A 12,703-nucleotide genomic window follows, 5' to 3' on the forward strand; every position below is an offset into this window, starting at 1 on the left:
CATTCAAAACACAACGGTGGGACCAGAAACTCGCAGGGCTGGATACCACGCGACCTGGCGTGTGGTAGCTAGCCCGACACTTCACCAGGGAGTAACTGTACACCCCCACGCTACAAGGGCCCGACGGACCAGCATATTCTGCGGACGAAAAAGCGGAACTGATGGCCCTCACACTCGCAGCGTCATTCACACCGAACCTGGATCCCTCAGACCCAGCATTCACACTTTCTATGGACCAGGAGGTCACACGCATCTTGGCCCAACCAGCGCGCAACAACATCCGACAAGCTAGTACAGCAGAGATCAAATGGGCCATCATGCATACCACCGCTAGGAAGGCCCCTGGTCACGATGACATTCAAAACCGTGTCCTCCAGGAGTTCACGGACAAAGCTGTAGAATACTTAACACACATCACGAATGCCATACTCAAGCACCAACACTTCCCTGCCTTTTGGAGGACGGCCAAGGTCCTGATGTTCAGGAAGCCGGGGAAAGACCACTCCCTCCCACAAAATTACCGACCCATCAGTCTGCTGAGCGCGCTCAGCAAGATCGTTGAGAAGGTAATACTTAAACGACTCACCAGGCACTGCATCACAAATGACACCCTGAGACCGGAGCTATTCGGTTTCAGGAATCACCACTCAACAACACAACAACTCCTTCGCGTCGTTGAATACATAACACACGGATACAACACAAACAAGGCAACTGGGCGGCGTTTCTGTACATCGAAAAGGCTTTCGATCGTCTATGGCACAACGGCCTAATACGCAAACTTAGTGACGCAGGATTCCCCAACGGGCTCGTACGTCTCATACACTCATATCTCTCGGACAGGAGTTTCAACACCGACGTGCAGGGCAAACAATCGACACGACATGGTATACAGGCAGGAGTACCCCAAGGAAGTATCCTAGGGCCCTTACTGTTTAACCTCTACATTAACGACCTCCCAGCTACACATTACATGACGGTAGCAATCTACGAGGATGACACTGCCATCCTCGCGCAAGATTGGAAGCCGTCTAACATTAACTCACGACTACAGACTGCACTCAGAACGGCGGAGCCTTGGCTGGTGAAATGGCGTGTTAGAGTAAACGTTGACAAGTGCGAGGCCGTTCTGTTCACTAGAAGACCGAAGCAACTGCGCAAACACCAGTACTGCTACCCAATAACACTACACACACGCCCAATACGTTTCCGCGAGAAGGTCAAATACCTCGGTGTCTGGCTGGACAGGAAACTACTCTGGGGGGACCACATCCAACACGTGACCAACAAAGCTAACGCGAGGCTCAAACAACTCTACCCTATGCTTAACAGGCGTAGCACACTGAACAGGAGGGTGTCTAGGTCCATGTACATGACACTTATTAGACCCCTGATGACGTACGCAGCCCCTGTCTGGGGATACGCTGCGCCAACTCGCCTGCGCCGTCTGCAGCTCATACAGAACAAAGTGCTCAAAATCATAAGCAACGCTCCGCGCTACACACACATCGCGGACCTTGACCGGGAATACCGGCTAGATACCATCTTGCAGGTATACCAAAAACTCTCCACACGACTGTACAATAACACGAGACACTCGCGCAACCCGTTTATTCTTTCTCTGGGTAACTACGACCAGAACCATATATGGAAGCATAACAGACCAAAGACATTTCTGGCTAGGAACTAAACATCTATGGTCCATAGAACGCTAACACGACAGTACTGGCGAGCCCCTGCAACACAGTTATTACTGGGAACCCAGATGTGCAACCAGCCGAAAATCAGGCAACCGCAGGGAAACCGTATTGTACACAGCACGCAAACCAGCCATACACACCCCCTACACCGTCTATGAGCCGATCTATGACCGATCGCCCACTAATCTACAACGACCTTGAACTGTTGCAGGGACGCAGCAACCGCAGCAAGCGCCGCAACAAGCTCCAACAACGACAAAGGTAACAATGCACGATACCTCGAACTAACACAACCACACCTTGCATGCACTGTCGCAGATAGCAAGCCACTACTGCCCTTACTACCAGTCCTACTGTTGCAGAGGTTTTTTTCCCTTGGCTCTTGCCTTGGCACTATTTTTTCCTCTGCCCTTACAACCGCTACCCTTCAATCGTTTTCGACCACTTCTATCTCCCGATGGACCATGTTAATGAGTAATCTTACCCTGACGCATGGACAACATCACAGCCCGCATCCTGTGACGCCTGATTCAAAAAACTAAAATTTTTACGGAGGTGACAGTAGAACCTTTGGTTTGGTCACCACGTTGGTGTGGGCGTGGAGGGGCCCCATCCTTTATGATGCGGAGTCGTGCATGGATGTCAAAAATGTTCGTAAGTGGTGTAGAGATTTTGCAGCTGGTCGGACCGAAATTCATGGCGAACGAAGGAGCAGGAGACCATCAATTTCTGAGACAGTGTTGAAGGTTGTGCGAAACATGCGTGAAGATCGGCAGATCACCCTGGACGATCTCTGCACTTTGGTTCCTGATGTTTCCCGAATCACCGCTCACAGAATTTTAACGGAAACATTGAATTACCGCAAAGTGTGCTCAAGATGGGTGCCACGCATGCTGACTGAAGACCACATGCGGCAACGAGTTGATACTTCCCGCGCATTTCTTCGCCGCCTTGCGGCCGAACAGGACAACTATCTTGACTCAATTGTCAAGGATGACGAAACCTGGATATACCATTTTACACCTGAGACCAAGCAACAATCACGCCAGTGGCGGCATCTTTCTTCGTCAAAGCCGCGGAAATTCAAACAAACATAGTCTGCCGGTAAAGTCATGACAACCGTGTTTTGGGATCAGAAAGGGGTATTGCTGGTCGACTTCATGCCCACTGAGACCACAATTAACGCTGACAGGTACTGTGAGACTCTGAAAAAACTCAAACGGGCAATTCAGAACTGGAGAAGAGGAACGATGAGCAAGCGCGTACACATTTTCCATCACAACGCTCACCCACACATCGCTCTGCAAACCGTTGCAATCCTGCAACAGTTTCAGTGGAACATAACCACCCACCCATCCTATAGTCCTGACTTGGCGCCCAGTGACTACACCTGTTCCCTAAGTTAAAAGAACATTTTGCCGGAAAGCGATTCAGCTCCGACGACGAGGTGGAAGAAGAGGTTGATAACTTTCTGAACAGCATGGCGGCGAGCTGGTATGACATGGGCATACAAAAACTGCCACAGCATCTACAAATATACATCGACAGAAATGGTGATTATGTCAGAAAAAAGCTAAATGTTCAAGCTGTAAACTGTTGTAAACCATTGTAGAAATAAACAGGTCTGTACACTTGTAAAAAATAGGAGCCTTACTTTGGGAAATCCCTCGTAGATATAGTGGTAGTTAGCGTATTTACTTTCGGTTCCCATAGCTTCCCCCTTATTTTGGGATGTAGTTTTACGATGTGTTGTTTGTTGTTGCGATTATTCTGTTCTACGTTTCCATTTTTCTGTTTGCAGCTACCACTGTTGCCATCAGCGTTGCATTGTCTCTGCTTGTTCTGTAGAGTGCTTCTAGTTTGTGGTTTCGTTTTTCTATGCAACTGAGATCTCGGAGATTGATAAATATGGAAAACGGCGGGCCAGTGGAGGAGATTTCGTGTGTGAGGAAGGAAACGACAGTCACGTCTGTTGGGAGTACGCAAAATTAGACTATATTAGAAACAGGCGAGTTTGGGGATGAGCGAGAAAATGAAAGGCACGTATGTGGGGATCCGCAAAGTGGACTGAATTCTCGCGATATTAGAAAACCACACAACACACTTAACAGCCAACTTTGAAAGTAAAAGCTTGGTGGTAGGATCGCTGAAGTTAGGTACGAATTGGAGACAGAAACCAAAAAGATACGGACGGAGGTCACCATCAGCGTAGACGAGGTGAGAAAAGAGTGTGAAACGAAGATTGAAAGCTTAAAAACGCGGGCAAACGCAAATCTGACTGATATCTCTGTGTGCATAGATGAAGAAAGTACATTATCCAAGGAAACATAAACATGAGTGTCAGTCCTCGAGCAGGAAGTGTCCGCAATACGACAAGGTAATGTCCATGTAACGCAGATTACCCCAACGAATTTCCCGATGCACGGGGTAGACATATCACTGTCCAAGTTCGGTCGAATGCGCAGTGCACACCCGAAGGCATCCCTAAAGAATTTAGAAGTGTATCTGCGTGCGAAAGTAGTGGCTGAATGTAATGTTTTACTCGTTGCACGGCAGACGCTCGACCATGAGTTAGCTGCCTAGTTTGACGGAACAATTTGCGAGAACAATAGTTACAATGACTTTTGTAGTAAGTTTCTGGCAACGTACTGGAACCTGGCCGCAAAGGCAAAGATGAACATACATCGAGGATAGTGTGCGCCACAGTCACGCCAATCCATGGCAACATACCTTGCCAATTTTGTAGTTCTGGCGGGATATTTGGAAGATAAAATGATAGGCGAGGAACTGTGTAGCGCGATGCGCTCACATTTTCCTGCTCATGTACAAAGTGCACTCATCGGGTCACTGTCGAGAGAACAATTCCTCGGTATTTCTAGGTCATTGGACGACATCGAAGAACAGGAGAAGCAAAGACACGCTAACACAATGAGGACAGAAAATAGGTCTCCACAAAGGTTTGCGCAGCGCAATGATAGGTAGAACTGGCGCAATAACGGACGAAGGAGAGAAAAAGAGGGTAAGCGAGAGCGAGATAGACTTCATGGTTCGGAGCAGGGACAACAGTGCAGGAACGAAGTGCCAAACCACAGACGCTTCGTGAACTGCGTGCAGGTGTCGCATAATGGGAGATACCGTGAGAATGATGGAGGTTCACCGCCTCTGACCTCTCCTCATGTAGAGAAGCGTGAGACACACAAGTGAAAAGACAGCGAGATACCGCAGGGGTCACCACAGTAGAGAAGGGCCATCACATATGCAATGTGTGGTACTGGCAGTCACGAGCACAAGACGACATTGGCCCGTACTGTGATGACTTACAGTTGACGAAAAAAGGGGACAATAGATGTCCTCTCATTGAAATAACAGTGGAAGGAATAAAGACGAGAGCATGCCTGGATTCTGGGTCGGAAGTGACAAAACTTTCGAAGTCTTTTTGCGCAATACTGGTAGAAAGTGGTAGGAAATTAGCTGAGATACCTGTAAAAGGAATCTCATTAATTCCTGTTTTTAGGATGAAAAGGAAGAAGGTAGAAAAACAGTTCTTGGTGTCGCTAAGCGACGGAAGAAGTAGCTTCCAGGTGAATGCAGTTGTCGTCAGTGAGCTGTCTCTCGATTTTATTATCGTTAATGTCATACTCACGAGCAGAGTTCAAAAAATGGTTCAAATGACTCTGGGCACTATGGGACTTAACATCTGAGGTCATCAGTCCCCTAGAACTGAGACCTACTTAAACCAAACTAATCTAAGGACATCACACACATCCATGCCCGAGGCAGGATTCGAACCTGCGACCGTAGCGGTCGCGCGGCTCCAGGCTGAAGCGCCTAGAACCGCTCGGCCACATTGGCCGGCACGAGCGGAGTGGCGATAATGGATTGGAGTGGTCATCATGGATTGGATCGCTAAAAACGTGGTCAGTTTGGTTGAAGCTCCGGGTGCAGAGGGCACGAAGGTCACAATTAATTTAGTAAAACGTAAGAAAGACGAGGGAATTTTCATAAGTGAGCTACGGAAGATAAAAAGTGATTTACTTGAGGGAACAAGGGTTCCAGATGAAGTCATTTTGCCATCTGCAAGTCGTGATGACAAGTGCACGCACACAGGTGACGAAAGAGACTCTGACGGACTTGATGCGACTGGTCGTGCGTTAGAGACCCTCGCACATGTACTACGACGATTTAACGGGTCGAGGTTGTTAGTGATTACGCTCCCGTGACACCCCAAGCCAGCCATGCGAGTACAGAAGACGCGCTCTAAAGGGAACTTAACAATACGCAGAGAAAGTGACCACAGTCAAATGCCGCGACGACAAGTGCACAGAGACAATGAAAAACGTTTTAGGTGCATGCGAATGCGATTGCAGAGTGCAGGGGTGCACTATGAAGTGCGCCACAAACGTACTAACGCTCATTCGCTAGCAGTACGAGATAATGTTGTTCCCTCTACGGACGCAAAACCAGCAAAAATAAGACTGTTTTCGGAAGGCTGCAGGTGTTGGAGTGGCGAGATAAATCGATCACGTCTCGCTCAGAAACAAGGGACACGGTAGGTGGCGTCCTGTACACAGACGATCAGTTAGAAGTGTGCCTGGATAACGCAGAGGTTGATCCGATGGGAATGCTTAGGAAGAGTATTCAACCTAACCCTAGGCTGAGCATGTAGCGCAGACAGGAGGTGGAGAAAAAAATCATGGAATTCAGGGATACATTCTCGTTCCTATCGAGAAGATTTCTGGGACTGGCCAGAAGTTTAGAGTAACATATGACCGGCCACCGACAAGGAAAGCGTGCTCAGTGGCCTGGAAGGACCGAAAAGCTACGAGGAAAGCGATACAGACGATGGAGGCAGCTGGAGTCATAACGCGAGCTGCGTCGGAATATGTAAATCCGCTTGCGATTGTGCCTAAAAAAAGAAGGATCGGCCCTGTGAGGGTGTTAAAAGATCACATTGAGGCAGATGGAACAAGACTCAAATCTATCCAGGACATGTTGAGCCAGTTCTCGGGAAAAAATTGGCTGTCAGCCTTCGGCATTACAGCTGGTTTCAGTCAACTTGAGCTCGAAATACCCTGCCGAAAATGCACTGCCTTCCTATTCGAAGGGAAACAGTACGCCTACAACCGATTACCATTTGGGCTTACGTACTCAATTCCGGGATTTGTGAGGACCCTCAGTGGTGCAATCACACCAGAGATCAGGGTATTTTATGTTGCCTTAGTTGACGACGTAATTGTCGCGTCTGCAACTTTTGAAGAACACATCTGCGACATAAATCAGCTGCTGGCTGTGCTCCAGAGGTATGGCGTAACGCTCAAGCCTGACAAAGCGAACCTGTGCGCAGATCAGGGCGGTATACCTCGGGTTCGAGATCCTGCTCGAAGGTATCTGTCCGGAAAGATGCAACTGAGTGGAAATCACGAAAATGAGTCGGGAATCCCGCGTGCAAGAATTAAGACGTTTCTTGAAGCTGATTTCATTTTACAGGGGGCACATTGTTAACTGCTGGCAGATGTTGAGTCCTCTATGTGCGCTCTTGAAGAAGGACAAAAAGTGGAGATGGGAAAACGAGGAGGAAAGTGCATTAGAGAAGGTTAATATTGCGTTTTATGAGAGTATTTGTTTTGTGCATCCTGACTTCCCGGCACCTCTTCAAGTTTTTGCAGACGCAAGTGCACAAGACATTGGGGGAAAGTCTACAACAAGAAGACAGGGTTGGGACTGTGTACAATGTGGCCACGTGTAGTCGGAAGCTGCTGGTTACAGAAACACGGTATTTCACTACTGAACTACTGTAGAAATACTGGCCATTAACTACGCAACAAAAGAATTTAGGAGTTGCCTGTTCGGCCGGAAAACTCGTTTATATACAGACCACCATGGGCTAACGTTCAGTCGGATGCACGAGTGATGAGTTGGGCTTTGGCAGTTGGGGAAGTCGATACGGAAATCGCTTATTGCCGAGGTAAACTAAACAAACTTGCCGACTGGTTAAGCCGAAATCCTTCGCGGGAGAACGGCGACGAAAAGGTCGCGCTTGAAAATAATGAAGCTATGACGGCAATGTTACAATAATGGAATCAGGCGTGTATCTGACAATACAGGAGAGATTTAGCCATAGCACACGATTAACAGCCATAAATCCGGAGAGTAAAGGACTTTTTGATGTACGGCGCTGGTGGAGAGGATATGCAAATTAGCAATACTGCTCTATTGGCAATATAGAGTGGAGGGAACATTTCTGGTGGAATGTGAAAAAACGAAAATGGAAAATTTGGCTCCCTGACGCACTTTTGGAAGATTTAATTGAGCGCTATAGCCAGCATCTTGGCCACTGCAGAGCGACGAAGTTGCCAAGGAGCAGGAACATGCTGCTCTCAGATGGAAGGTTCCGGAGTGGGTTAGAAAATGAGACATGTCCCAACGTGTAAAACATCCGAACGCGATTGTTTAAGATGAAATGCATACCATCACACCAGAAGCACCAAATGATCTGGTGTGTGTTGATCATTATGGCCCTCTGCTGGAGGGACAGTTCGTGCGGAAGTTTATTTTCGTTGATGTGGACACATTTACTACACACGTCAGTCTTTATGCCTCAAATAGCAATACAACGAAAAGCTGTGTAAAAATTTTGGCAGAAGGTTATATGTGCACATGTGCTAGGCCCAAGAGAGTCCTGTCAGACAATGCTACAATTTTCACATCTCCGAGATGAAAGGCAGGATTAGAAAAGGAAGAGGTCAAAGTGAAGTTCTTCTCAGTTGCAAACCTTCAGTCCAATCCGACAGAACGAGACATGCACCAGCTGGGAGTGTCCTTTAGTATATTGGTTTGTGCCTACCGAAGATAGAGAAAAACTCAATGAAGCCATACATTGCAGTACATGATACAGACTAATAGGCCTACAGTTCCAGTAACTGGACAAGTCCATGGCTGAGAAGATTGTCAAACCTCTGATGGGAGGAGAGACGGAGACACACCAGAAACGTGTGAATCGAACCTGAGTCTTCATGATGCAGAAGGTGATGAAAAGAATCGAAAGAGAGTACGGAAATGAATGCATAGGCCGTCGGATGCCGAAAAGAAAAGGATATCAAAGTTCTTTCATTTGTACAAGGGACCATACTCGATGTGACAGATAGTAGCACCGAATGCCTACGCTATTTATGATGACGAGCGCGAGGTTGGGATTTTTAACTCCCACAGCCTTAGAGTGTACGTGACTCAGTAGAGTACTGTGCAACTGTAGCGCTATAGAAAGTTTTAGATGTCTGTTAACAACACACTGTATTTTGTTGATAGATTTTCTGTTGTAGTAATTAGTATGTATCTATTGTGCTTGTACAGTCATCCTTACGTGTGCCTGGACTGTGAGACGCTTGATGTGAATGTGTAGAAGTGATATGAGTATGATGCTTGCATGTGTGTGTGTGCGATACGCAGTGCAAGGTAGAGAGGTACCGCTGGCATTTGATAGCATGATACTTCCCGTAGCACGGGACTATCTTGCATCTCACGCAAGCATATTGCCATTTCTGTGCCCTTCATTTTTTGTTTGCTTGTTGCATATATTTAATTGTAATTTGTGTTGGATTCATGTTTTATCGTATTACCAACTGAGGTGTTCAGTGTAACAAATCTAGTGTGAAAGGTGAAAACCAGACACGCATCAATATTTGATGAGATTTCTGTTGCAGTATACAGAAGTGTACCAAAGTAACCATGCAGTTGGCGAAGAAGACGTTTTACCCTTGCAAAGCAGTGCAAGAAACCTTGATTGAACCAAGTTAAAATTATTTTGCATCTTACAATTTGACGAGTGGTTAAAATCTCACAAGTATATAAAGTATGGTACACAAAAGATTTGTTTTTAGATCACTGAAATTCCAGATCGTTTGCTCAGCTCACACGTCTGACACTATTGAGTTTAGTAAAAAAATGTGCATGTATAAGGATACAGGATACTTTTCCAGCACAATATTAAGTAAAAATCAACACCTACTTCCTTCATGCAATGTTTATAATGTACATGTTTTACAGATTTTTTTGTTGATATCAGGTAATGCGGCACACTTTCTAAAAAAACTTAGAAGTATTTTGAATATTTTTGAACCTGATTAGGGTTATTACAAAATTACAAAAAAAATTGATGCATTTTTTTCCAAAATGCTTCCTCAAATTGAGGTACCATTTCATCTAATGTTATATATTTGAAAGGGACAAAAGTTTTACCATATATGCATGACTTGATGGCTAAGGTACTAGACCTATTTAATTCCACGTATTATGTATATTACAAGGATAAAAAATATCACATCATACATTTTAATTTTTATGATTTTTTCCTAATAAAAATGTTATTTTTTCAATAATTTAGTTGATTCTGCAGTAAAGCTTGGATCTGCCACATAAGTACAGACTGTTGCAAGTTACAGAAAAATTGGAACAATGCTTTATGAACTTTAGGAAATATTGATACCTCAAAATACAACTTGCAGGAAACTGGGAATGAAGAGATGAGTCCAATTAAACTGTACTTCAGAACATTCCTGAAGCATACTCTTCATCCTGCAGCATTTCTTTATCTTCAAGCTTCCTCTTGGCATTCCTTTCAGCACTTCTTACTCATTTGGTAAATTGAAGAGCTAATCTTTCAGCTTCATGCACCCATTGTCTGTCACACACAAGCGATTGATCTTCCATATTACAGCCACATTTCATGCCTAAATTTCTCAGGACTTCCAACCTTCCTATCACTCTATCATTGAAACACATCACTGCATCTAGTATACCAACTTGTGATGTATTTAGTCCAACAAAAACATTCTTGGGTAATCTTTCCCATACAGAATGGTTGAAACTTTCATTTGTATTCTAAGTGCCCCCATGAAGACATTTACTACGCAAAACAGGGCCACTCAAGTCTCCATAATTGATTTTATTTCATTCATAAAAGGCTCAGGAAGAGAATGCTTATGATGGTGTATTTGACCACTTTCTTTTGCGGTTTGCTAACCATAGCAAGAATCTGCTCCTTTAGGGCAAAGTCCGTGAACAGGGTGGTCATCTGTTGACAACTTATGAAATTGGGTGGCCCATAAAGCTTTTCTCTTTGCTGTAACATCATTCAGAGGTTCAGTTCGTCTAATGGCCAGTTCATAATAACTCTGAAGAAGGTCTATTGCAATTTCTGTCAATCTGCCTCAGCCAGACAGAAATTTTCCGTCATATAGCAACCTTCCTTTCATTTCTCTTCGTAGCTTCCTCATCCTAGCACCCATCCCCTTTTGCACATGTCCACAACACTCCAGTTTTGTTACAAAGGTATCACTATAAACACTGAACTCATTAACTTTATTGAAAGCTTTAGAGTCCCCATCACCTAGGTACTTCGTAAATCTAACGTTATAAACGGGCACTGACCTCTGAAATATTTTTAGAGCTCCATCACATTCCATATCTCCACTGTAACCATCGTAATTCTTAGAACACTAATGTTCAATATGTCCTTCAGTGGTACCATGGCAGGTGTGGCAGTACTTACATAAGTATTCAACATCAACAACTTTTCCATTCTCCAGAGAAGTAGCACTTATGACACCATTCAAGGAATCATGTCCTCGACATTGCCTTGTCCCATCATGTGCAACAGCAATGTCCCTGGTTCCACTAATATTTACAGTTTCTTCCACTGCACGTTTCATAGATGCTCTAGACACAACCGTCAAGGCATCTAAAAGTATTTTTATGTACTTGCTGAATCTACTGGGAGGAGCAGGAAGGTCCATCAAACCACAAAACGTTTCAGCAGCCCTTTTTCCTCTTCCTATTGCACGCATTGCATTCACATCATATTAATTATGCACAATGTTCGAAGTCATTTTCGAAGCGGATTTATTGCAGGATCTACACAGAACAATAAATTCTGACGCTAAACCATTCCTGCTACTTTGCTGTTCAGTTATTTCCAGACAGCCTACACCGTCACATTGTTTACATTTCGCCACTTCCTTTATCAAAGAAGATAAGATGCCCATATCAAGAACGACTAATCCTCTATAGACAGTGTCATTGCTAACACAAAAATTTGAATCACCAGGAGGCGTGCCATGTGGGAGTTTCTTCCCTGAAGAACTGATACACAGGTTACTTTCAACAGTGCGGCTTGTTTTGTTTGTGAACTGGTTACCATCGAATTTCCTTTTATTGAATTTCTTGATGCATGGCATAGTTCGTGTTTATTACATACTATAGGATTTGTACTTCCGCAAATATATCTAGCACTTGGGCAACAAACATACAGTAACACGAGAACAAACTGATTCAGTGAAACAAAAGTAAATACTTGCAAAGATAATCATTTGCAGACACTAGAAACGTGCACTGTTACCAACATATACAATGTAGCATTCGTATAATCGCTGGAAACAGAAAGTTCACAGTTCTTTTCGAAATAATACTGGTTTCTGTAACAGAAATAAAGGAGGTGTGGTGGCGTATATGACTGCAACTTTAAAATTTGGTATATATCGGTCATTTTTCAGTTGAAACCCTATAATGTATATATCAATGTAATCAGGAAATACTATAGAATTGAATAAAGTCATTAAAAATTTCGATTGTTCCACCATTTATAAGTACTCCGTATCCTTAAGCTAATGGTTTACAAAGTTAGGTACACGAACAGTTTTTTGTTGACATTCGAATCCGTTCACATGGCTTGCACAGCTGACACAATGCAACTTAGTAAATGAGAAGGCGGCCTCCCACATATCAGTGATGAGTATGGTACATTATATATATTGATTGTGGGTTCTGTGGTGGAAGAGAAGGTACAATTCTTAGTTTTGTATGTCTTATAAGGTAAGAAAACATGTGCACTGTAGATGGAAACGTGAAGGTGCGACCCATCCCATCCTACGTGGCATGGCCCCTGTCATTCTGATAAAGTATGTCATCGAAAAATGTATTGTTTTGTGTGACCAGATGTTTGACTTAAC

This window comes from Schistocerca gregaria, chromosome 3 (genome assembly GCF_023897955.1).
Source record: "Schistocerca gregaria isolate iqSchGreg1 chromosome 3, iqSchGreg1.2, whole genome shotgun sequence".
In the NCBI taxonomy this organism is placed as follows: domain Eukaryota; kingdom Metazoa; phylum Arthropoda; class Insecta; order Orthoptera; family Acrididae; genus Schistocerca; species Schistocerca gregaria.